The following is a 22,622-nucleotide window of genomic DNA, read 5'->3' on the forward strand; positions in this document are numbered from 1 at the left end:
GGTAGGTATATTTACATTCTTTGATGGGAATTGGCTTGAGTACACATGTAAGGGTAAAGCACAGTCAAGTCAATCTATATACTTAGAAAACTGCAATCAAAATCATTACGAGGTAGTTAAATGTGTTAAAGATTCTGGGGGGCAGGGTTGTTGTGGTATTTGTCAAAATAATAACAATAACACAGGGCGTAGTTTGAGATCTAGCACAATCTCAGCAACACATGATGCACAAGCACAAAAAGTAAGCGGTGATTTCGAAGTAAATAGGAAAGTGAGTAAATTTGTACTTAGACGTCGAGAGACAATGAAAGAGTATTTTAGAACGAAATATGAGCAGGCCCAATACAAACTGAAAGTTAATACTCTTCAGAGAGTAACATATCGACATAACACTGCCCATAGACAGAAAATAAGGCAAATGAACAGACAGAAGTACTGGAAACAACTTTCGTTAAGAAACATGTTGAAAAAAAGAAGTATAGAGTTGTATAAAGAAAATATGCTGCACAGGGATAAAGTTAAAGCAATGAGCATTCAAAAATATAGGAGGGATAAGCTGCACCAGGAAAGCGTTAAAGCTTACAGCACAGAAAAATATAGTAGGGATATGCTGCACCAAGAAAGCGTTAAAGCTTACAGCACAGAAAAATATAGTAGGGATATGCTGCACCAAGAAAGCGTTAAAGCTCACAGCAAAATAAAATATACTACAGATAAGTTGCATAGAGATAAAAAGAAAGCACTTAGTAAGGAGAAATATAGTAGGGATTTGCTGCATCAAGAAAGCGTTAAAGCTCACAGCAAAGTAAAATATAGTACAGATAAGTTGCATAGAGATGAGAAGAAAGCACTTAGTAAGGAAAAATATAGGATAAGTTTATCACATCGGGAGAAATCAAAAGCAGCCAGTAAAAGAAAGTATGAAAATCCCATTTTTAGAGAAGATAAAATAATAAGTAGTAAAACTAGATATCATACTAGTGAAAATAAAAAGCATATTCAAGAGACTTCGAAAAAAGAGCATAAACTTAAATTAAAAGACTTTGATTATGTAGCACAGTGTTTCTTAGCGAAAGTTGAAAAAGGGCCAGAATACATCTGTTCTGTTTGCCATAGGTTATTCTTTGAAAAATCTGTAAAACCCTGTAGCTTAAATAACTATAGAAAGAATGACAGAGTTTTAGATGTAGCTAATAAGTGCATTAAAGACACATATTTACATAAATGTAGTAAAGCCTGTGCCCGCCCATGTTCAGTTAAGAAAACAGCTAGAGGTAAGTTGTGGATTTGTTTCACCTGTCATCGTAAGATTCTTAGGGGTTGCATTCCACCAGAAAGTTCTTTTAACAACCTAGAACTTGATCCCATCCCAGAAGAATTGGCATTTTTAAACGATGTGGAAGAACTTTTGGTCTCGCCCAATGTAGCTTTGATGAAGATGGTAGCTTTACCTAAGGGAGGCCAAAGGGGAATCCACGGGCCAGTCACCTGTGTCCCTTCAAATATAGCAGAAACAGCCAAGTTATTGCCCCGTTCAGATTTGGGTGGTGTTGTGTTGCCAATTAAACTTAAGCGTAAACTCACATATAAAGGCCATTATAAATATAGGTTTGTCAACACAATGCGTATTAAGTTAGCAATTCAGCGTTTAAAGAGAATTAATAAGTATTTTTCTGATATTAATTTTGATGAAGCGTGGATTAATGAATTTTCTAGAGAAGATCAGGATGATCAGGATCCGGACATTGAAGAAATGGATGTTACTTTAGATGAAGGTAAGGACAAGTCATCAAATTCACATCAAGAGGATGGAAAACCTCCTGATGTGAACCTTGATGACGAAGTCCTGCATGACCAACAGCGATACTGCATCTTTCAGGATACTTGTTCTTTGCCCGTGAATTTAGGCCAACACATATTAGATCAGTACTTGGATGGTGTTTTAAATTTAGCTCCTACTGAAGGTAACAACCCTATCAAATTACTTTCAGATAAGGGAAATGAAGCCAAATGCTTTCCTTGCTTATTTCCACTAGGCCGCGGTACATTTCTTGACAGAAGACTGATTCGTATAACTTTATATCGTTATTTAAACAATCGTATAATGCATGCCGATGGACGATTCGCGCGGTGTTTATCGTTCATTTTCTATGCATATTATTTATCGGTTCTTCAGCAAGTGGTCTCTAGTGTATCCATCGCACTTCGGAAGGGTGATACTAATCCTAACCGACCTCACGATCGCGGCAGCAATGATTCGGATCTAAAAGAATCACTTAAGAAGATGGTAGAGCGCGATTGTGGCTATCGTTTTCTTAGGCCGATTAGAGGCTCTCCACCATATTGGGGCGGTGGTAAGAGACACATGATGGCATTGCTGCACAAGCGCGAAAACCCAACCTGGTTCTGTTCTTTTTCCAGCGCAGATATGCGCTGGAAAAACTTAATTAACACCGTTCTTAGACAGGATGGCCGAGATCAAACTGTAGAGGACTTAGAGTGGGCAGAACGTTGTGAACTCTTGCAGCGTAATCCAGCTACCGCGGCTAGGATGTTTGATTATCGCTGGCGCATATTTCTCAAGGACGTTTTAATGTCCCCAGCACATCCTATAGGAGAAATAGATGACTATTTTTACCGCGTTGAGTTCCAACAGCGAGGCTCCCCACATGTCCATATACTTCTGTGGGTGCGAGGAGCACCTAAATTAGATGTAAACACAGATGAAGAGGTGATTGCGTTTATAGATAAATACGTCACCTGTGAGCTGCCACCAGAGGACGATGCGTTACACGAAATCGTCACCTCTGTGCAGAAACATTCAGAGAACCACTCCAAATCATGTAGGAAAAACAAAACTGTTTGTCGTTTTAATTTCCCCCGCCCCCCGTCTGCGCGCACTTTTATAAAACGATCAAGCAAACCTAAATGCCCAAAGTGTCACAAAGACAATAAAGATAACCCCCAGGATGAAGCCCGAGAAGTGCCATGTATATGCCATAGGACCATAAATGCTGAACGAGCTGCAGCGCTTGTGGCTGCCGTCAAAAAAGCTAGTTCTGCCAAAGACTGCGCATATGTCCTCCCCGAAGATCTGTTTGATTCTCTGGGGTTTAATCAGGAAGTTTTTGAAATTGCTTATTGTTCTTTGGGTGGTCGTACACATATTGTTTTGATGAGGAAAGTCAACGCGATTTGGATTAATAATTTCAGTAGGGGGATCGCCAAATTATGGAATGCAAATTTTGATATTCAATATGTTTGCAATCCCTATGCTTGCATTGTGTACGTAATATCATATATGGGCAAATCTGAACGGGAGATAGGATTATTATTGGCTAACTCTCAAAAGGAAGCACAGAAAGGGAATCTAGACGCCAAGGAGGCATTGAAAAAAGTGGGTACAGTTTTCCTCCATAATAGAGAAGTATCTGCTCAGGAGGCCATATATTTATTAACGGGGATGCATTTGATGGAGTCTTCCAGGAAACTTGTTTTTATTCCAACGGGAGAAAACATAGTTAGAATGAGCAAACCATTAAGCACCATTGAGGAAACAGATCGCGAGGAGGACATATGGATGCTCAACATTGTGGACCGGTATAAGAACCGTCCCGACGATGGCGTGTTTAATGATATGTGTATTGCGACGTTTGCGTCAGAGTATCGCGTCCTTTCAAACAGCCAAAGATCTAAGAAGTCCATTCAACTTCAAAATGATTGCGGATATATTGTTAAACGAACGAGATCTGAAGCTGCCGTAATCGATCATATGCGTCCTTCAAAAACCAAAAATCCAGAACTGTACTATAGGGTCCTGATTGAACTGTATGTGCCCTATCGTACAGAATTGAAACCGGATACTTGCGAGACGTTTTTGCTGTTTTATAAAAATGGCAGGATTGAGTTCTCCGACGGTTCAATACATAGTGTACATTCAATAGTTAAATTGAATAGGAGCAAATTTGATGTCATAAAAGAAGACATCGAAAAGCTCCAGGAGGAAGTCGTCTGTGACGAAGTCCTAGAGAGCGGATGGGCTTCGTTGTGTCCCGAGCAGGAATCTGAACGTTTAGACTGCATCGAGGAAATAGAACAGCAACGAGCCCAATACCCTGAAGAAGAGGAGCCTCTTCCCATTCCTGAGTTGGCCGTACGCCACGAGGAAATAGCCCACATAGAAAGACAAAATAATATCCTTAGTAGGCAAGAGGGTTTAGCTTTAGTCCGTTCATTAAATGAACAGCAAATGGCCATTTTTTACAAAATCCGGGCATGGTGTTTGAACAAAGTAGCGGGTAACAAACCAGAGCCATTTCATGTATTTATTACGGGTGGGGCGGGAACCGGGAAGAGTCACCTGATTAGAGCAATACAGTATGAAGCTACCAGGTTGCTGGCACCTTTGTGCCGGGATCCTGATGGCATCAGCATCCTACTTACCGCACCAACAGGGGTAGCAGCATACAATTTAAAAGCAGCTACTATCCATAATACTCTTCACATACCAGTCCCCCCAACAAAGCCAGTCAAAACATTATTAGAAGACAAGGCAAATACTGTCCGTGTCAGATTTAGGGATTTACAGATTTTGATTATTGATGAGATTTCCATGGTCGGCCATAATTTAATGCTATATATTGACAGTAGACTGACACAAATCAAACAATCAGGTGACTCTTCCAGGTTTGGTAATATTTGTGTAATAGCTGTAGGGGATTTTTATCAGTTAAGGCCAATTAAAGATACAGCCCTGTATAGAGATGGAGACAGTTCAGACTTGTGGGCAAAATTCTCATTTGTGGAATTGACGACGATCATGCGTCAGAAAGATGAGGATTTTGCCCAATTGCTGAACCGTTTGAGAACGCGATCCAGGACTACATCCCTGCTAAATTCAGATATTGAATTGTTAAAACTTTGTGAAACCGGGGAAGAGTCTGATGCTTTGCATATTTATTCCAGAAATAGGCAAGTTGACGACTTTAATCACCATAGACTTTGTGAAACCTGCCCGGATTTTGTAACGATAGTTGCGAAGGATTATAGTCGTAATAAGAAAACAGGGAAATTGGAGGATAGAATGACCCCTCTGTTAAATACCGAGCATACATGCTTGCCAGAGGAGGTATTTTTGGGTAACGGAGCACGCATTATGCTATGTAAAAATATAGACGTTAATGATGGCCTTGTTAATGGCATATGCGGCACAATTACAGACATTATTTGGTCAGGTAGAACATTCCCAGTAGCAGTTTACATTTTATTTGATGATAGCGTTGCTGGTTCTCAAAAAAGGCAACGTTATCGACACCCGTCCCCTCATCTAGCTGGATGTACACGTATTGAACCGGAGGAGGAACGTGCAAACAATCAAGGTGGCATTCGGCGTCAGTTTCCACTTAGACTTGCGTGGGCCTGTACTGTTCATAAGGTCCAAGGCATTTCTGTCGATAACGCAGTTGTGTCTCTTGATCAGATAGATTCTGCTGGTCAAGCATACGTTGCATTAAGTAGAGTAAGAACCCTGTCTGGTCTCATCATCCAAGACTTCAAAGAAAAGGCCATTTATTGCAATGATCAGGTTAAATTTGCTCTACATTTTATGCCTCCCTTCTTGACAGAAAGTGTGTCTCGGCCCATCTACAATGAACCCTTTTTTGTGTTGTTTTTGATGAATGTTCAAGGTTTAAGTAGGCATGTGTCTGATTTGACACAGTGCACACAGCTTTGGCGGCCTAACTGCATTGCTGTGACAGAGACATGGCTAAGTGCTGACTCGTGTTTAGACACGGTGCAAATTAATAATTTCCTATTTCATAGTCGGTCCCGTAGTGATAGTTACAATAGTAGCACCAATCCAGCACTTGTAGAGTTATGTGGCCAACAACATGGGGGAGTTGGCGTGTACTGTGATGTAAATGGGGCTTATGATGTCACAGTACCTCATTTTGATTTGGAATGTATAGCATATAATAATCAGGCTTTCAATATTTTAGTTGTTGTGATTTACCGTCCCCCATCTTATGCCATGTCTTTGTTCATCAAAAACCTGAAGAGGCTATTTAATTGGCTGCAGTCTAAGAGCGGAACCATTGTTATTGTAGGAGACTTTAATGAGGACATACTGAAATCTTCCAAATTGTCCAAATTGATGCTTGATAGAGGCTATATTCAGTATGTTGACTCTCCTACAACCGAGAGAGGGACCCTAATTGACCATATATATGTCAAAACAACACAGTTTGAAGTTCAATCTGTGGTTGTGCCAACATATTTCTCTGATCACGAAGGGATTGCCTGTTCTTTTAAGTATTTGACTGATTAGATTATGTGTTGCTGTCGGTCATGCAAGATCATGTTTAAGTTGTAGATATTGATTACATAATCATGTTAATACATAATCATGTTTATACATTATCATGTTTATACATTATCATGCATGATCATGTTTGAGTAGTATGTACTGATTACATTAACATGTCTAAAAGCTCATTCATACTTCACAAGACGCAAGAACCTTTTCTTGCACTCTGAGCTGCAGAACTAAGTGAAGTCACTTTTGCCTTTTAACCATGGAAGCGTTTTTTAACTGAGGACAGTTCCATGGTTAAGGCAATAATGACTTCATTTTGTTCTGCAGCTCAGGGTGCAAGAACAAGAAGTTCTTGCATCTTGTGAAGTATGAATGAGCCTTAGTACATTATCATGTTTATACATTGTCATGCATGATCATGTTTGATTAGTAGATACTGATTACATTATCATGTTTATTCATAATCATGTTTATACATTGTCATGCATGATCATGTTTGATTAGTAGATACTGATACATTATCATGTCTAAGGGCTCATTCATACTTCACAACACACATGAACTTCTTGTTCTTGCGCTCTGAGCTGTAGAACAAAATGAAGTCACTTTTGCCTTGCAACCATGGAAATGTTTTCTAACTGAGGACAGTTCCATGGCAACAAGGCAATAATGACTTCATTTTGTTCTGCAGCTCAGGGTGCAAGAACAAGAAGTTCTTGCATCTTAAGTATGAATGAGCCTTAATATATTATCTTGTTTATATATTATCATGCATGATCATCTTTGAGTAGTAGATAGTGATATCATGTTTATACATTATCATGCATGATCATGTTAGATTAGTAGGTACTGATTACATAATCATGTTTATTCATTATCATGTTTATTTATTATTATGTTTATACATTATCATGCGTGATCATGTTTGAGTAGTAGATACTGATACATTATCATGTGTAGAGGCTCATTCATACTTCACAAGGCGCAAGAACTTCTTGTTCTTGCACTCAGAGCTGCAGAACAAAATCAAGTCACTTTTGCCTTGAAACCATGGAAGCGTTTTCTAACTGAGGACAGTTCCATGGCATTTTGTTCTGCAGCTCAGGGTGCAAGAACAAGAAGTTCTTGCGTCTTGTTAAGTATGAATGAGCCTTAATGGATTATCTTGTTTATACATTATCATGCATGATCATGTTTGAGTAGTAGATAGTGATTACATTATCATGTTTATTCATTATCATGTTTATAATTATCATGTTTATATATACCATCATTTTTATACCTTATCATGTGAATGCCTTTGGAGTTTGGTGCTTTGAAGGTGATGTTATCTAGATTTTGTCGATTATGGACAATTTTTATTACTATTAGGATTATGGTTGGTTTGATTTGATCAGGGTTAGACTAGTTTTGGTGTAATGCTCGTTTTTTGTAATGCTTGTTTTGGTCTGCTGTTGTGTTCTGCTTCTGGTCTGGTGTAGTGCTTTTTGTCTGGTCTGGTGCTTGTTTTGGTCTGGTGTGGTACTTTTTTTAGTCCGGTTTAGTGTTTTTTGGTCTGGTGTAGCGCTTTTTTTCTGGTGTAGTCTGGCCTGTTGCTTGTTTTGGTCTGGTGTGGTGCTTTTTTTTAGTCTGGTGTAGTGCTTTTTTGGTCCGGTGTAGTTCTTTTATTCTGGTGTAGTCTGGTCTGTTGCTTGTTTTGGTCTGGTGTGGTGCTTTTTTGGTCCGGTGTAGTTCTTTTATTCTGGTGTAGTCTGGTCTGTTGCTTGTTTTGGTCTGGTGTAGTGCTTTTTTGGTCCGGTGTAGTTCTTTTATTCTGATGTAATCTGTTCTGTTGCTTGTTTTTGTCTGGTGTGGTGCTTTTTTGGTCTGGTGTAGTTCTTTTATTCTGGTGTAGTCTGGTCTGTTGCTTGTTTTGGTCTGGTCTGGTGCTTTTTTTAGTCTGGTAGTGGTTTTTTGGTCTGGTGTAGTGCTTTTATTCTGGTGTAGTGCTTCTTTTATTCTGGTGTAGTGCTTCTTTTAGTCTGGTGTAGTGCTTCTTTTAGTCTGGTGTAGTGCTTCCTTTTGGTCTGGTTTTTGTTTTGGTTTGATCAGATGCTTGTTTTGTCCTGGTGTAGTGCTTCTTTTAGTCTAGTTTAGTGCTTGTTTAGTCAGGTGTAGTTCTTTTGGTCTGCTGTGGTGCTTGTGTTGGTCTGGTGTAGTGCTTGTGTGGGTCTGGTGTGGTGCTTGTGTGGGTCTGGTGTGGTGCTTGTGTTGGTCTGGTGTAGTGCTTGTGTTGGTCTGGTGTGGTGCTTGTGTGGGTCTGGTGTGGTGCTTGTGTTGGTCTGGTGTAGTGCTTGTGTGGGTCTGGTGTGGTGCTTGTGTGGGTCTGGTGTGGTGCTTGTGTTGGTCTGGTGTGGTGCTTGTGTGGGTCTGGTGTAGTGCTTGTGTGGGTCTGGTGTTGTGCTTGTGTGGGTCTGGTGTAGTGCTTGTGTTGGTCTGGTGTGGTGCTTGTGTTGGTCTGGTGTGGTGCTTGTGTGGGTCTGGTGTTGTGCTTGTGTTGGTCTGGTGAGGTGCTTGTGTTGGTCTGGTGTGGTGCTTGTGTTGTTCTGGTGTGGTGCTTGTGTGGGTCTGGTGAGGTGCTTGTGTTGGTCTGGTGCGGTGCTTGTGTTGGTCTAGTGCTTGTGTTGGTCTGGTGCTTGTGTTGGTCTGGTCTAGTGCTTGTGTTGGTCTGGTGCTTGTGTTGGTCTGGTGTGGTGCTTGTGTTTGTCTGGTGTGGTGCTTGTGTTGGTCTGGTGCGGTGCTTGTGTTGGTCTGGTGCGGTGCTTGTGTTGGTCTGGTGCTTGTGTGGGTCTGGTGTAGTGCTTGTGTTGGTCTGGTGTAGTGCTTGTGTGGGTCTGGTGTAGTGCTTGTGTTGGTCTGGTGTGGTGCTTGTGTGGGTCTGGTGTGGTGCTTGTGTGGGTCTGGTGTGGTGCTTGTGTGGGTCTGGTGTAGTGCTTGTGTTGGTCTGGTGTGGTGCTTGTGTGGGTCTGGTGTTGTGCTTGTGTTGGTCTGGTGTGGTGCTTGTGTGGGTCTGGTGTGGTGCTTGTGTGGGTCTGGTGTGGTGCTTGTGTGGGTCTGGTGTTGTGCTTGTGTTGGTCTGGTGTTGTGCTTGTGTTGGTCTGGTGTGGTGCTTGTGTTGGTCTGGTGTGGTGCTTGTGTGGGTCTGGTGTAGTGCTTGTGTGGGTCTGGTGTGGTGCTTGTGTTGGTCTGGTGTAGTGCTTGTGTGGGTCTGGTGTTGTGCTTGTGTGGGTCTGGTGTGGTGCTTGTGTGGGTCTGGTGTAGTGCTTGTGTGGGTCTGGTGTAGTGCTTGTGTGGGTCTGGTGTAGTGCTTGTGTTGATCTGGTGTGGTGCTTGTGTGGGTCTGGTGTGGTGCTTGTGTTGGTCTGGTGTGGTGCTTGTGTTGATCTGGTGTAGTGCTTGTGTTGGTCTGGTGCTTGTGTTGATCTGGTGTGGTGCTTGTGTTGGTCTGGTGCTTGTGTTGATCTGGTGTGGTGCTTGTGTTGGTCTGGTGTAGTGCTTGTGTTGGTCTGGTGTAGTGCTTGTGTTGATCTGGTGTGGTGCTTGTGTTGGTCTGGTGCTTGTGTTGGTCTGGTGTGGTCTGGTGTGGTGGTTGTGTTAGTCTGGTGTAGTGCTTGTGTGGGTCTGGTGTTGTGCTTGTGTGGGTCTGGTGTAGTGCTTGTGTTGGTCTGGTGTAGTGCTTGTGTTGGTCTGGTGTAGTGCTTGTGTGGGTCTGGTGTAGTGCTTGTGTTGGTCTGGTGTAGTGCTTGTGTGGGTCTGGTGTAGTGCTTGTGTTGGTCTGGTGTAGTGCTTGTGTTGGTCTGGTGTAGTGCTTGTGTTGGTCTGGTGTAGTGCTTGTGTGGGTCTGGTGTAGTGCTTGTGTTGGTCTGGTGTAGTGCTTGTGTGGGTCTGGTGTAGTGCTTGTGGGTCTGGTGTAGTGCTTGTGTTGGTCTGGTGTAGTGCTTGTGTTGGTCTGGTGTTGTGCTTGTGTGGGTCTGGTGTTGTGCTTGTGTTGGTCTGGTGTTGTGCTTGTGTTGGTCTGGTGTAGTGCTTGTGTGGGTCTGGTGTAGTGCTTGTGTGGGTCTGGTGTAGTGCTTGTGTGGGTCTGGTGTTGTGCTTGTGTGGGTCTGGTGTTGTGCTTGTGTGGGTCTGGTGTGGTGCTTGTGTTGTTCTGGTGTAGTGCTTGTGTGGTGCTTGTGTTGGTCTGGTGTGGTGCTTGTGTTGGTCTGGTGTTGTGCTTGTGTGGGTCTGGTGTAGTGCTTGTGTTGGTCTGGTGTAGTGCTTGTGTGGTGCTTGTGTTGGTCTGGTGTGGTGCTTGTGTTGGTCTGGTGTTGTGCTTGTGTGGGTCTGGTGTGGTGCTTGTGTTGGTCTGGTGTGGTGCTTGTGTGGGTCTGGTGTGGTGCTTGTGTGGGTCTGGTGTGGTGCTTGTGTGGGTCTGGTGTGGTGCTTGTGTTGGTCTGGTGTGGTGCTTGTGTTGGTCTGGTGTAGTGCTTGTGTGGGTCTGGTGTAGTGCTTGTGTGGGTCTGGTGTTGTGCTTGTGTTGGTCTGGTGTTGTGCTTGTGTTGGTCTGGTGTTGTGCTTGTGTTGGTCTGGTGTAGTGCTTGTGTGGGTCTGGTGTTGTGCTTGTGTTGGTCTGGTGTAGTGCTTGTGTGGGTCTGGTGTAGTGCTTGTGTTGGTCTGGTGTTGTGCTTGTGTTGGTCTGGTGTTGTGCTTGTGTGGGTCTGGTGTAGTGCTTGTGTGGGTCTGGTGTTGTGCTTGTGTTGGTCTGGTGTTGTGCTTGTGTGGGTCTGGTGTTGTGCTTGTGTGGGTCTGGTGTAGTGCTTGTGTTGATCTGGTGTGGTGCTTGTGTTGGTCTGGTGTAGTGCTTGTGTGGGTCTGGTGTGGTGCTTGTGTTGGTCTGGTGTGGTGCTTGTGTTGGTCTGGTGTAGTGCTTGTGTGGGTCTGGTGTTGTGCTTGTGTGGGTCTGGTGTGGTGCTTGTGTTTGTCTGGTGTAGTGCTTGTGTGGGTCTGGTGTTGTGCTTGTGTGGGTCTGGTGTTGTGCTTGTGTTGGTCTGGTGTTGTGCTTGTGTGGGTCTGGTGTTGTGCTTGTGTTGGTCTGGTGTGGTGGTTGTGTTGGTCTGGTGAGGTGCTTGTGTTGGTCTGGTGTAGTGCTTGTGTGGGTCTGGTGTGGTGCTTGTGTTGGTCTGGTGCTTGTGTTGATCTGGTGTGGTGCTTGTGTTGGTCTGGTGTGGCGCTTGTGTTGGTCTGGTGTGGTGCTTGTGTTGGTCTGGTGTGGTGCTTGTGTGGGTCTGGTGTTGTGCTTGTGTGGGTCTGGTGTGGTGCTTGTGTTGGTCTGGTGTGGTGCTTGTGTGGGTCTGGTGTAGTGCTTGTGTTGGTCTGGTGTGGTGCTTGTGTGGGTCTGGTGTGGTGCTTGTGTGGGTCTGGTGTGGTGCTTGTGTGGGTCTGGTGTGGTGCTTGTGTGGGTCTGGTGTGGTGCTTGTGTGGGTCTGGTGTGGTGCTTGTGTGGGTCTGGTGTGGTGCTTGTGTGGGTCTGGTGTGGTGCTTGTGTTGGTCTGGTGTAGTGCTTGTGTGGGTCTGGTGTTGTGCTTGTGTGGGTCTGGTGTGGTGCTTGTGTGGGTCTGGTGTAGTGCTTGTGTGGGTCTGGTGTAGTGCTTGTGTGGGTCTGGTGTAGTGCTTGTGTTGATCTGGTGTGGTGCTTGTGTGGGTCTGGTGTGGTGCTTGTGTTGGTCTGGTGTGGTGCTTGTGTTGATCTGGTGTAGTGCTTGTGTTGGTCTGGTGCTTGTGTTGATCTGGTGTGGTGCTTGTGTTGGTCTGGTGCTTGTGTTGATCTGGTGTGGTGCTTGTGTTGGTCTGGTGTAGTGCTTGTGTTGGTCTGGTGTAGTGCTTGTGTTGATCTGGTGTGGTGCTTGTGTTGGTCTGGTGCTTGTGTTGGTCTGGTGTGGTCTGGTGTGGTGGTTGTGTTAGTCTGGTGTAGTGCTTGTGTGGGTCTGGTGTTGTGCTTGTGTGGGTCTGGTGTAGTGCTTGTGTTGGTCTGGTGTAGTGCTTGTGTTGGTCTGGTGTAGTGCTTGTGTGGGTCTGGTGTAGTGCTTGTGTTGGTCTGGTGTAGTGCTTGTGTGGGTCTGGTGTAGTGCTTGTGTTGGTCTGGTGTAGTGCTTGTGTTGGTCTGGTGTAGTGCTTGTGTTGGTCTGGTGTAGTGCTTGTGTTGGTCTGGTGTAGTGCTTGTGTTGGTCTGGTGTAGTGCTTGTGTGGGTCTGGTGTAGTGCTTGTGTTGGTCTGGTGTAGTGCTTGTGTGGGTCTGGTGTAGTGCTTGTGGGTCTGGTGTAGTGCTTGTGTTGGTCTGGTGTAGTGCTTGTGTTGGTCTGGTGTTGTGCTTGTTTGGGTCTGGTGTTGTGCTTGTGTTGGTCTGGTGTTGTGCTTGTGTTGGTCTGGTGTAGTGCTTGTGTGGGTCTGGTGTAGTGCTTGTGTGGGTCTGGTGTTGTGCTTGTGTGGGTCTGGTGTTGTGCTTGTGTGGGTCTGGTGTGGTGCTTGTGTTGTTCTGGTGTAGTGCTTGTGTGGTGCTTGTGTTGGTCTGGTGTGGTGCTTGTGTTGGTCTGGTGTTGTGCTTGTGTGGGTCTGGTGTAGTGCTTGTGTTGGTCTGGTGTAGTGCTTGTGTGGTGCTTGTGTTGGTCTGGTGTGGTGCTTGTGTTGGTCTGGTGTTGTGCTTGTGTGGGTCTGGTGTGGTGCTTGTGTTGGTCTGGTGTGGTGCTTGTGTGGGTCTGGTGTGGTGCTTGTGTGGGTCTGGTGTGGTGCTTGTGTGGGTCTGGTGTGGTGCTTGTGTTGGTCTGGTGTGGTGCTTGTGTTGGTCTGGTGTAGTGCTTGTGTGGGTCTGGTGTAGTGCTTGTGTGGGTCTGGTGTTGTGCTTGTGTTGGTCTGGTGTTGTGCTTGTGTTGGTCTGGTGTTGTGCTTGTGTTGGTCTGGTGTAGTGCTTGTGTGGGTCTGGTGTAGTGCTTGTGTGGGTCTGGTGTAGTGCTTGTGTTGATCTGGTGTGGTGCTTGTGTTGGTCTGGTGTAGTGCTTGTGTGGGTCTGGTGTGGTGCTTGTGTTGGTCTGGTGTAGTGCTTGTGTGGGTCTGGTGTTGTGCTTGTGTGGGTCTGGTGTGGTGCTTGTGTTGGTCTGGTGTAGTGCTTGTGTGGGTCTGGTGTTGTGCTTGTGTGGGTCTGGTGTGGTGCTTGTGTTGGTCTGGTGTAGTGCTTGTGTGGGTCTGGTGTAGTGCTTGTGTGGGTCTGGTGTTGTGCTTGTGTGGGTCTGGTGTTGTGCTTGTGTTGGTCTGGTGTTGTGCTTGTGTGGGTCTGGTGTTGTGCTTGTGTTGGTCTGGTGTGGTGGTTGTGTTGGTCTGGTGTAGTGCTTGTGTGGGTCTGGTGAGGTGCTTGTGTTGGTCTGGTGTGGTGCTTGTGTGGGTCTGGTGCTTGTGTTGATCTGGTGTGGTGCTTGTGTTGGTCTGGTGTTGTGCTTGTGTTGATCTGGTGTGGTGCTTGTGTGGGTCTGGTGTAGTGCTTGTGTGGGTCTGGTGTTGTGCTTGTGTGGGTCTGGTGTAGTGCTTGTGTTGATCTGGTGTGGTGCTTGTGTGGGTCTGGTGTGGTGCTTGTGTGGGTCTGGTGAGGTGCTTGTGTTGGTCTGGTGTTGTGCTTGTGTTGGTCTGGTGTAGTGCTTGTGTTGGTCTGGTGCTTGTGTTGATCTGGTGTGGTGCTTGTGTTGGTCTGGTGTAGTGCTTGTGTTGGTCTGGTGCTTGTGTTGATCTGGTGTGGTGCTTGTGTTGGTCTGGTGTAGTGCTTGTGTTGGTCTGGTGTAGTGCTTGTGTTTGTCTGGTGTAGTGCTTGTGTTGATCTGGTGTGGTGCTTGTGTTGGTCTGGTGTAGTGCTTGTGTTGGTCTGGTGTGGTGCTTGTGTGGGTCTGGTGAGGTGCTTGTGTGGGTCTCGTGAGGTGCTTGTGTGGGTCTGGTGTGGTGCTTGTGTGGGTCTGGTGTGGTGCTTGTGTGGGTCTGGTGAGGTGCTTGTGTTGGTCTGGTGTGGTGCTTGTGTTGGTCTGGTGCGGTGCTTGTGTTGGTCTGGTGCTTGTGTTGATCTGGTGTGGTGCTTGTGTGGGTCTGGTGCTTGTGTTGATCTGGTGTGGTGCTTGTGTGGGTCTGGTGTGGTGCTTGTGTGGGTCTGGTGAGGTGCTTGTGTGGGTCTGGTGTAGTGCTTGTGTGGGTCTGGTGTGGTGCTTGTGTGGGTCTGGTGTGGTGCTTGTGTGGGTCTGGTGAGGTGCTTGTGTTGGTCTGGTGTAGTGCTTGTGTGGGTCTGGTGTTGTGCTTGTGTTGGTCTGGTGTTGTGCTTGTGTTGGTCTGGTGCGGTGCTTGTGTTGGTCTGGTGCGGTGCTTGTGTTGGTCTGGTGCTTGTGTTGGTCCGGTGCTTGTGTTGGTCTGGTGTGGTGCTTGTGTGGGTCTGGTGAGGTGCTTGTGTTGGTCTGGTGCGGTGCTTGTGTTGGTCTGGTGCTTGTGTTGGTCTGGTGTGGTGCTTGTGTTGGTCTGGTGCGGTGCTTGTGTTGGTCTGGTGCTTGTGTTGGTCTGGTGTGGTGCTTGTGTGGGTCTGGTGCTTGTGTTGGTCTGGTGTGGTGCTTGTGTGGGTCTGGTGAGGTGCTTGTGTTGGTCTGGTGCGGTGCTTGTGTTGGTCTGGTGCGGTGCTTGTGTTGGTCTGGTGCGGTGCTTGTGTTGGTCTGGTGCTTGTGTTGGTCTGGTGTGGTGCTTGTGTTGGTCTGGTGCGGTGCTTGTGTTGGTCTGGTGCTTGTGTTGGTCTGGTGTGGTGCTTGTGTGGGTCTGGTGCTTGTGTTGGTCTGGTGTGGTGCTTGTGTGGGTCTGGTGAGGTGCTTGTGTTGGTCTGGTGCGGTGCTTGTGTTGGTCTGGTGCGGTGCTTGTGTTGGTCTGGTGCGGTGCTTGTGTTGGTCTGGTGCTTGTGTTGGTCTGGTGTGGTGCTTGTGTGGGTCTGGTGCTTGTGTGGGTCTGGTGTGGTGCTTGTGTTTGTCTGGTGCGGTGCTTGTGTGGGTCTGGTGAGGTGCTTGTGTTGGTCTGGTGCGGTGCTTGTGTTGGTCTGGTGTGGTGCTTGTGTGGGTCTGGTGTGGTGCTTGTGTTGGTCTGGTGTGGTGCTTGTGTGGGTCTGGTGTAGTGCTTGTGTAGGTCTGGTGCGGTGCTTGTGTTGGTCTGGTGTGGTGCTTGTGTGGGTCTGGTGTGGTGCTTGTGTAGGTCTGGTGAGGTGCTTGTGTGGGTCTGGTGTGGTGCTTGTGTTGGTCTGGTGTAGTGCTTGTGTGGGTCTGGTGTGGTGCTTGTGTTGGTCTGGTGTGGTGCTTGTGTTGGTCTGGTGAGGTGCTTGTGTGGGTCTGGTGTGGTGCTTGTGTAGGTCTGGTGAGGTGCTTGTGTGGGTCTGGTGCTTGTGTTGGTCTGGTGTGGTGCTTGTGTAGGTCTGGTGAGGTGCTTGTGTGGGTCTGGTGTGGTGCTTGTGTTGGTCTGATGAGGTGCTTGTGTTGGTCTTATTTATTTCCTCTTTAGTGTGGTCCTATTTAGACTCTTTGGTCTGGATGGGACTGACTTTGACCCTTTGGTCTGATGTTTGTTTGTTCCTGACTTAATGTTGTCCTTTCTTCTTTTTCTGGTCCTATTTAGACTCTTTAGTCTTCAGTCCTTTCTCCGTTTCCTTTCTTTTATGTGGTCCTCCTTTGGTCCAGCTTTAGACCCTTTGGTCTCTCCTTGGTCGAGACAGACGACCCACCTTGAGCCGGGGTCTGTCCGAGGTTTCTGGCCGTTAAAGGGAGTTTTTCCTCGCCACTGTTGCTCAAGGTTAGCTTAGAGAGGGATAAATTAGTTCAATCAAACATTTAGGTTAATCCATAATATTAAATATTAACATTAACATGTAAATAATAATAATAATAGTCATAATAGTTATACTAATTGTAATAATAGTATTTTGAATAATGAATATTATTATAATAGTAGTTGTAAATAGTAGTTCAAACATAATTCTTATTGCAATAATTCTTATTTATCTCATTAATTGTAATCTACTGTTCAAAAATACTTTTTCATACATTTTAAATAAATATATTTAAACATGGTTTTGTAAAATTGTTTAATTGATTTCTATTAATGTCTAGTTCTCTTTAGTATTTTACTTATCTTGTTTTGTTTTTCCAACTTAACATAGATTTACAATTTAGATGTATATAGTTCATGTTTGGATGATTAATTTTGTAAAAGCCAAAATTAAAAGTTATTTTCAAATAATGTATCTTCAGTTTCCCCGTTTTTTTCTTACCTTTTTATTGAATAAAATTTTGCTGTGAAAACTATCTGAATGTGTGTCCCTTTTTTTCATGTGTTGCATTTAAATTCACTACCTAAATGAAAAGTAAATAAGCCTGCTAAAAGATATGTGTGTGTATTTTTCCCTCTTTTTTCATTGTTTTGTTGAATGTGTAAAGCTAAATTAACATTAATAGATATATACATTAAGCCAGGGGTTAGAATTAAATTTGACTGAGGTCCAAATAAAAAATAAAAGTCTAGCAAAGGTTGATTCATTGAATCCTGATTTGTTTTTTGTTCGAAATATATATTTTGGCCCCTATATCAGAAGCATATTGTCTATGTACACAATGTGCCAATGCACATTTCTTCTCAACATGAGCCCTGTTTCGTCCAGGTTTAATCCACTCCTGGTTTGGACCAGGTTTAGTCCAAGTTTAGTCCATGTTAATCTTTGTGTAGTACTTGTTTTGTCCAGGTTCAGACCAGTTTCCTGCTCTTATTTTAAACAAGTGGGAAACAGCTGAGCTATTTGCACTTATGAATACATATGCATATTTAATTATATGATTAAGTTGGGTTGAGCCATATTTCAATCATTTCGCGTCTGGCGGGGTGGCGTGTGTTTAGTGAGCAATTATGATAAGTCAATGTATGTATTAAAGACAATGTATACTGAACTATACATTTGGTCAAGTCTAGGAATTATATTGTGTAGACACAGATATCTACTTTATGAAATCCATTGCATTACTGAGGGCTAGACGGGAAAATCATCAAGTATTGATGGACATCAACCCACGTGATGTAGCACTCCTGAAATGATACATGCTGACAACTGAACCCAGGAGAAGGTAACATTCTGCTTTGATATCCTGATCCTCATACAACAACAAATAGTTCACTGGTTTTGTGAATTTTCAAGGGTCAAGGTGAAGGTCAAATTTATTTTTGAAGCACATTTACAAAACAGTCATCACTGCCCTCAGGTGCTATACAGGTACAGAGTGCATAAAAAAAGAAAGATGATGGAACCTAGGGTGAGGACAGAATTATAATGACATGGTTTACTCCTTGATGATTGTCATTGCATCCATATGGCTAGCGTTTGATTAGATTTACAGTGCATCACTATTAAAAACCAACATCTTCAATTATTTGAGTCAATTGATATCAGCACATTTTCGTGTAATGTGTTTTTATTACTATAATGTAATGATTTCAAATTATGACGAGTTGTATTTTAACAATCTGGTAAACAATACAACACATTGCCTTGTGGTGCTGAACTGGACAGCTCTAACTTTTGTTGCCGAATAAATGGCAGGATAATTCTAAAATAATTTGTGCGCATGTGTATTGGCCTCCTAAATGTACTTTAGGTTGAGTTTGTTATGATGCTCGTATGCACATAATTTGGTTTGGGTGTAACAAAGTTATGTTCAGGAAAACATACTGACAACCTTTTGCATCTGCACAAAATGGCATTGAATGGCTCTTGCCCATTGGCCAGTTGCCACCACAATAACCGAGGGTGTTGCCACACCCTCACCATTTTGCAATTATACGTTGCATAGATGATGTGGAGTGGTTATAATGTCGCTGCCACTCTCGGTGGAGTTTATAAAAGAGCAACGAAATGGTGCCTTCGGCACCAGGTCACTCGATTTATCCAAAATGGCCAACTTTCTGTTGGTTGCCTAGCAACCCTGTAATGTACTTTTTTAAATTCCGACAGTCATGACGCAAATGTGTACCAATTTTGGTTTGGCTGCACCTAAGTTGACTTTGGGTTGTTGCCATGGCAACACGGTGGGGAAATGGGCGTGGCCATTATTTAATTTTTGATCGGGGTCACGTGACGGATGTCTGTGCCAAATTGTATTTGTCTACGACAAAGTTTACTTTTTTTCTCCATTCATTTTTATTTGGTGCTCTGCAGGGGGCGCTATCGCGCCCATTTTTAAAATTCCTATATCAAAACATCCGGGGTCGATGACTCGACCAACGATTCAAGTTAGAGTAAAATCGGCCACAGTATGTGCAAGTTATGACTCTTCGAAGGTGACGGCGAGCGCCGAAAACGAACGCCAAATTCATGGCGTTGCCATGACAAAACCGGAAATCCTATTAGAAAGTTTTTAATAACTTTTAATGCCCCACATGTGTAGATGATCTGGAGCGACCGAGGGGTCGCTGCGTTCAACGCCCTAGGACGAGTTCGTTCAAATGCGAGGGCATGAAATGACGCCTTTGGTGCCAGATTACTTGATGCTTCCCAAAATGGCCGACTTCCTGTTGGTTGCCTAGCAACCATGTCATGTACTTTTTTGTTTGGACAGTCATGACGCACATGTGTACCAATTTTGGTTTGGCTACGCCAAACTTTATTGCGGGTCGTTGCCATGGCAACACGGTGGGAAAATGGGCGTGGCCATAATTTACTTTTTGATCGAGGTCACGTGACGGATGTCTGCGCCAAATTTTTTTTGTCTACGACAAAGTTTACTTTTTTCCCCCATTCATTTTTATTTGGTGCTCTGCAGGGGGCGCTATCGCGCCCATTTTCAAAATTCCTATATCAAAACATCCGGGGCCGACGACTCGACCAACGATTCAAGTTACGCTAAAATCAGCCACAGTATGTGCGAGTTATGACTCTTCGAAGGTGACGGCGAACGCCGAAAACGAACGCCAAATTCATGGCGTTGCCATGACAAAACCGGAAATCCTATTAGAAAGTTTTTAATAACTTTTAATGCCCCACATGTGTAGATGATCTGGAGCGACCGAGGGGTCGCTGCGTTCAACGCCCTAGGACGAGTTCGTTCAAATGCGAGGGCACGAAAAGGCGCCTTCGGCGCCAGGTCGCTCTTCTGGCCAATATGGCCGCCATACAGATGGTTACCTAGCAACCGCGTAATATCTTTTTTTTCTTGGCTTCATGTGACCAATCACTGTGCCGAATTTTTTTCGTCTACGACGAACTAAAATTTTCGGGGTTTTCGGGATTTTGGGGGGTCTGGCCATAGGCCGCAATGTTAACGTGGTTTTTCCAGGGGGCGCTGACGCGCCATTTTTTTGAATTTTTGAATTTTGGAGATGTGAAAGTTTTTTTCTTCACCTAATTGAATTTTGGGCAAAAACGACAAACTTAAATTTTTGAGTCTCTCCATAGGCGTAATGTAATCCTGATTTTCCAGGGGGCGCTGGTGCGCCATTTTTCGATATTTTTTAATGGGATTCATTGACACTGTGTATCGCCGGGATTTTTAATTTTGGGCAAAAAATGGTGACTTTTCGTCGACGACTCGTCAAGTTATTCCAAAAAAACACGGATAGATGAAAAATAATAATAATAAGAATAAGAATAAGAAAAACTCTTACAATAACAATATAGCGCCGCCTGCGGCGGCCCATATTTATATCGTCGGAAAGGTCTCACGTCCAGTAATCCACCCGTGAGGTTCATTGTCAAATACGAGCGCGTTGCGCTCGTATTTTACCTCTTCTTTGTCAATGTTTCTTAATGCGTTTTTTTTTCAGATTTTTGTGCGAGCAACTACAAATATGCCGCTTTCGCGGCAAACACCTATATCATTGGATAGGCCTCAATGCCCTGAGTCACTCTAGTAGTGTTTTGGGCACTGGGGAGTGGCCATGGTCGATGACGAGCGCGTTGCGCTCGTCATCGACTACTTTCTTGTCAATGTTGCGCCTTGCCTGTAGTTTTCACCTTTTTTCATGCGAGCAGTTACAAATGTGCCGCTTTCGCGGCACACGCCTATTTCACCGGACAGGGCGTGGTGCCGGGAGTCCCCCCATTACTGTCTAATGCATGGGGAGCGCTCCGCGCTCTGTTTCTTGAGCGCTGCGCGCTCTTTTCGGGACGTGCGCTACGCGCACGTCTTTCTTCAGTGCGCTCCGCGCACTGCCGTACAATTACAATAGGCCCGAGCCCTGCCAGGCCGCTCGGGCCTAATAAGAAAAACTCTTACAATAACAATATAGCGCCGCCTGCGGCGGCCCATATTTATATCGTCGGAAAGGTCTCACGTCCAGTAACCCACCCGTGAGGTTCATTGTCAAATACGAGCGCGTTGCGCTCGTATTTTACCACTTCTTTGTCAATATTTCTTAATGCGTTTTTTTTTCAGATTTTTGTGCGAGCAACAACAAATATGCCGCTTTCGCGGCAAACACCTATATCATTGGATAGGCCTTAATGCCCTGAGTCACTATAGTAGTGTTTTGGGCATTGGGAAATGGCCATGGTCGATGACGAGCGCGTTGCGCTCGTCATCGACTACTTTCTTGTCAATGTTGCGCCTTCACTGGATTTTTCACCTTTTTTCACACGAGCAGTTACAAATGTGCCGCTTTCGCGGCACACGCCTATTTCACCGGACAGGGCGTGGTGCCGGGAGTCCCCCTATTACTGTCTAATGCATGGGGAGCGCTCCGCGCTCTGTTTCTAGAGCTGGGCGCTCTTTTCGGGACGTGCGCTACGCGCACGTCTTTCTTCAGTGCGCTCCGCGCACTGCCGTACAATTACAATAGGCCCGAGCCCTGCCAGGCCGCTCGGGCCTAATAAGAAAAACTCTTACAATAACAATATAGCGCCGCCTGCGGCGGCCCATATTTATATCGTCGGAAAGGTCTCACGTCCAGTAACCCACCCATGAGGTTCATTGTCAAATACGAGCGCGTTGCGCTCGTATTTTACCACTTCTTTGTCAATATTTCTTAATGCGTTTTTTTTTCAGATTTTTGTGCGAGCAACAACAAATATGCCGCTTTCGCGGCAAACACCTATATCATTGGATAGGCCTTAATGCCCTGAGTCACTATAGTAGTGTTTTGGGCGTTGCGCTCGTCATCGACTACTTTCTTGTCAATGTTGCGCCTTTACTGGATTTTTCACCTTTTTTCACACGAGCAGTTACAAATGTGCCGCTTTCGCGGCACACGCCTATTTCACCGGACAGGGCGTGGTGCCAGGAGTCTCCCCATTACTGTCTAATGCATGGGGAGCGCTCCGCGCTCTGTTTCTTGAGCGCTGCGCGCTCTTTTCGGGACGTGCGCTACGCGCACGTCTTTCTTCAGTGCGCTCCGCGCACTGCCGTACAATTACAATAGGCCCGAGCCCTGCCAGGCCGCTCGGGCCTAATAAGAAAAACCCTTACAATAACAATATAGCGCCGCCTCCGGCGGCCCATATTTATATCGTCGGAAAGGTCTCACGTCCAGTAACCCACCCGTAAGGTTCATTGTCAAATACGAGCGCGTTGCGCTCGTATTTTACCACTTCTTTGTCAATATTTCTTAATGCGTTTTTTTTTCAGATTTTTGTGCGAGCAACTACAAATATGCCGCTTTCGCGGCAAACACCTATATCATTGGATAGGCCTTAATGCCCTGAGTCACTCTAGTAGTGTTTTGGGCATTGGGGAGTGGCCATGGTCGATGACGAGCGCGTTGCGCTCGTCATCGACTACTTTCTTGTCAATGTTGCGCCTTCACTGGATTTTTCACCTTTTTTCACACGAGCAGTTACAAATGTGCCGCTTTCGCGGCACACGCCTATTTCACCGGACAGGGCGTGGTGCCGGGAGTCCCCCCATTACTGTCTAATGCATGGGGAGCGCTCCGCGCTCTGTTTCTTGAGCGCTGCGCGCTCTTTTCGGGACGTGCGCTACGCGCACGTCTTTCTTCAGTGCGCTCCGCGCACTGCCGTACAATTACAATAGGCCCGAGCCCTGCCAGGCCGCTCGGGCCTAATAATTAAAGCCGCAAGCGGCATTTAGAGGCCCTCGCGAGCAGCGTTGGCCGGTTGGCGCACGCCGTCGCACGCCACCGCAATAACCGGGGGGCGCTGCCGCGCCGTACGTGGTTCTACTGTCGCTGCCACCCTCGGTTGAGTTTATAAAAGAGCAAAAGCAAGAAATGCGCCTTCGGCGCCAGATCACGCGATATTTCC

At 45.4% G+C, this 22,622-nt stretch overlaps 1 long non-coding RNA gene across 1 annotated transcript in view; it reads left to right on the top strand.

Moving 5' to 3' along the window:
* Positions 1-8,292: 8,292 nt before the first annotated feature.
* The window catches only part of LOC306974887, an 87,592-nt gene continuing 73,262 nt past the window's right edge, over positions 8,293-22,622 (top strand). The window contains exon 1 of the long non-coding RNA XR_013793672.1: positions 8,293-8,380. This is a non-coding gene — a long non-coding RNA (uncharacterized lncRNA). The remainder of the gene's footprint in view (positions 8,381-22,622) is intronic.

The sequence above is a fragment of the Gobius niger genome (assembly GCF_951799975.1).
Source record: "Gobius niger genome assembly, chromosome: 15".
Taxonomy (NCBI): domain Eukaryota; kingdom Metazoa; phylum Chordata; class Actinopteri; order Gobiiformes; family Gobiidae; genus Gobius; species Gobius niger.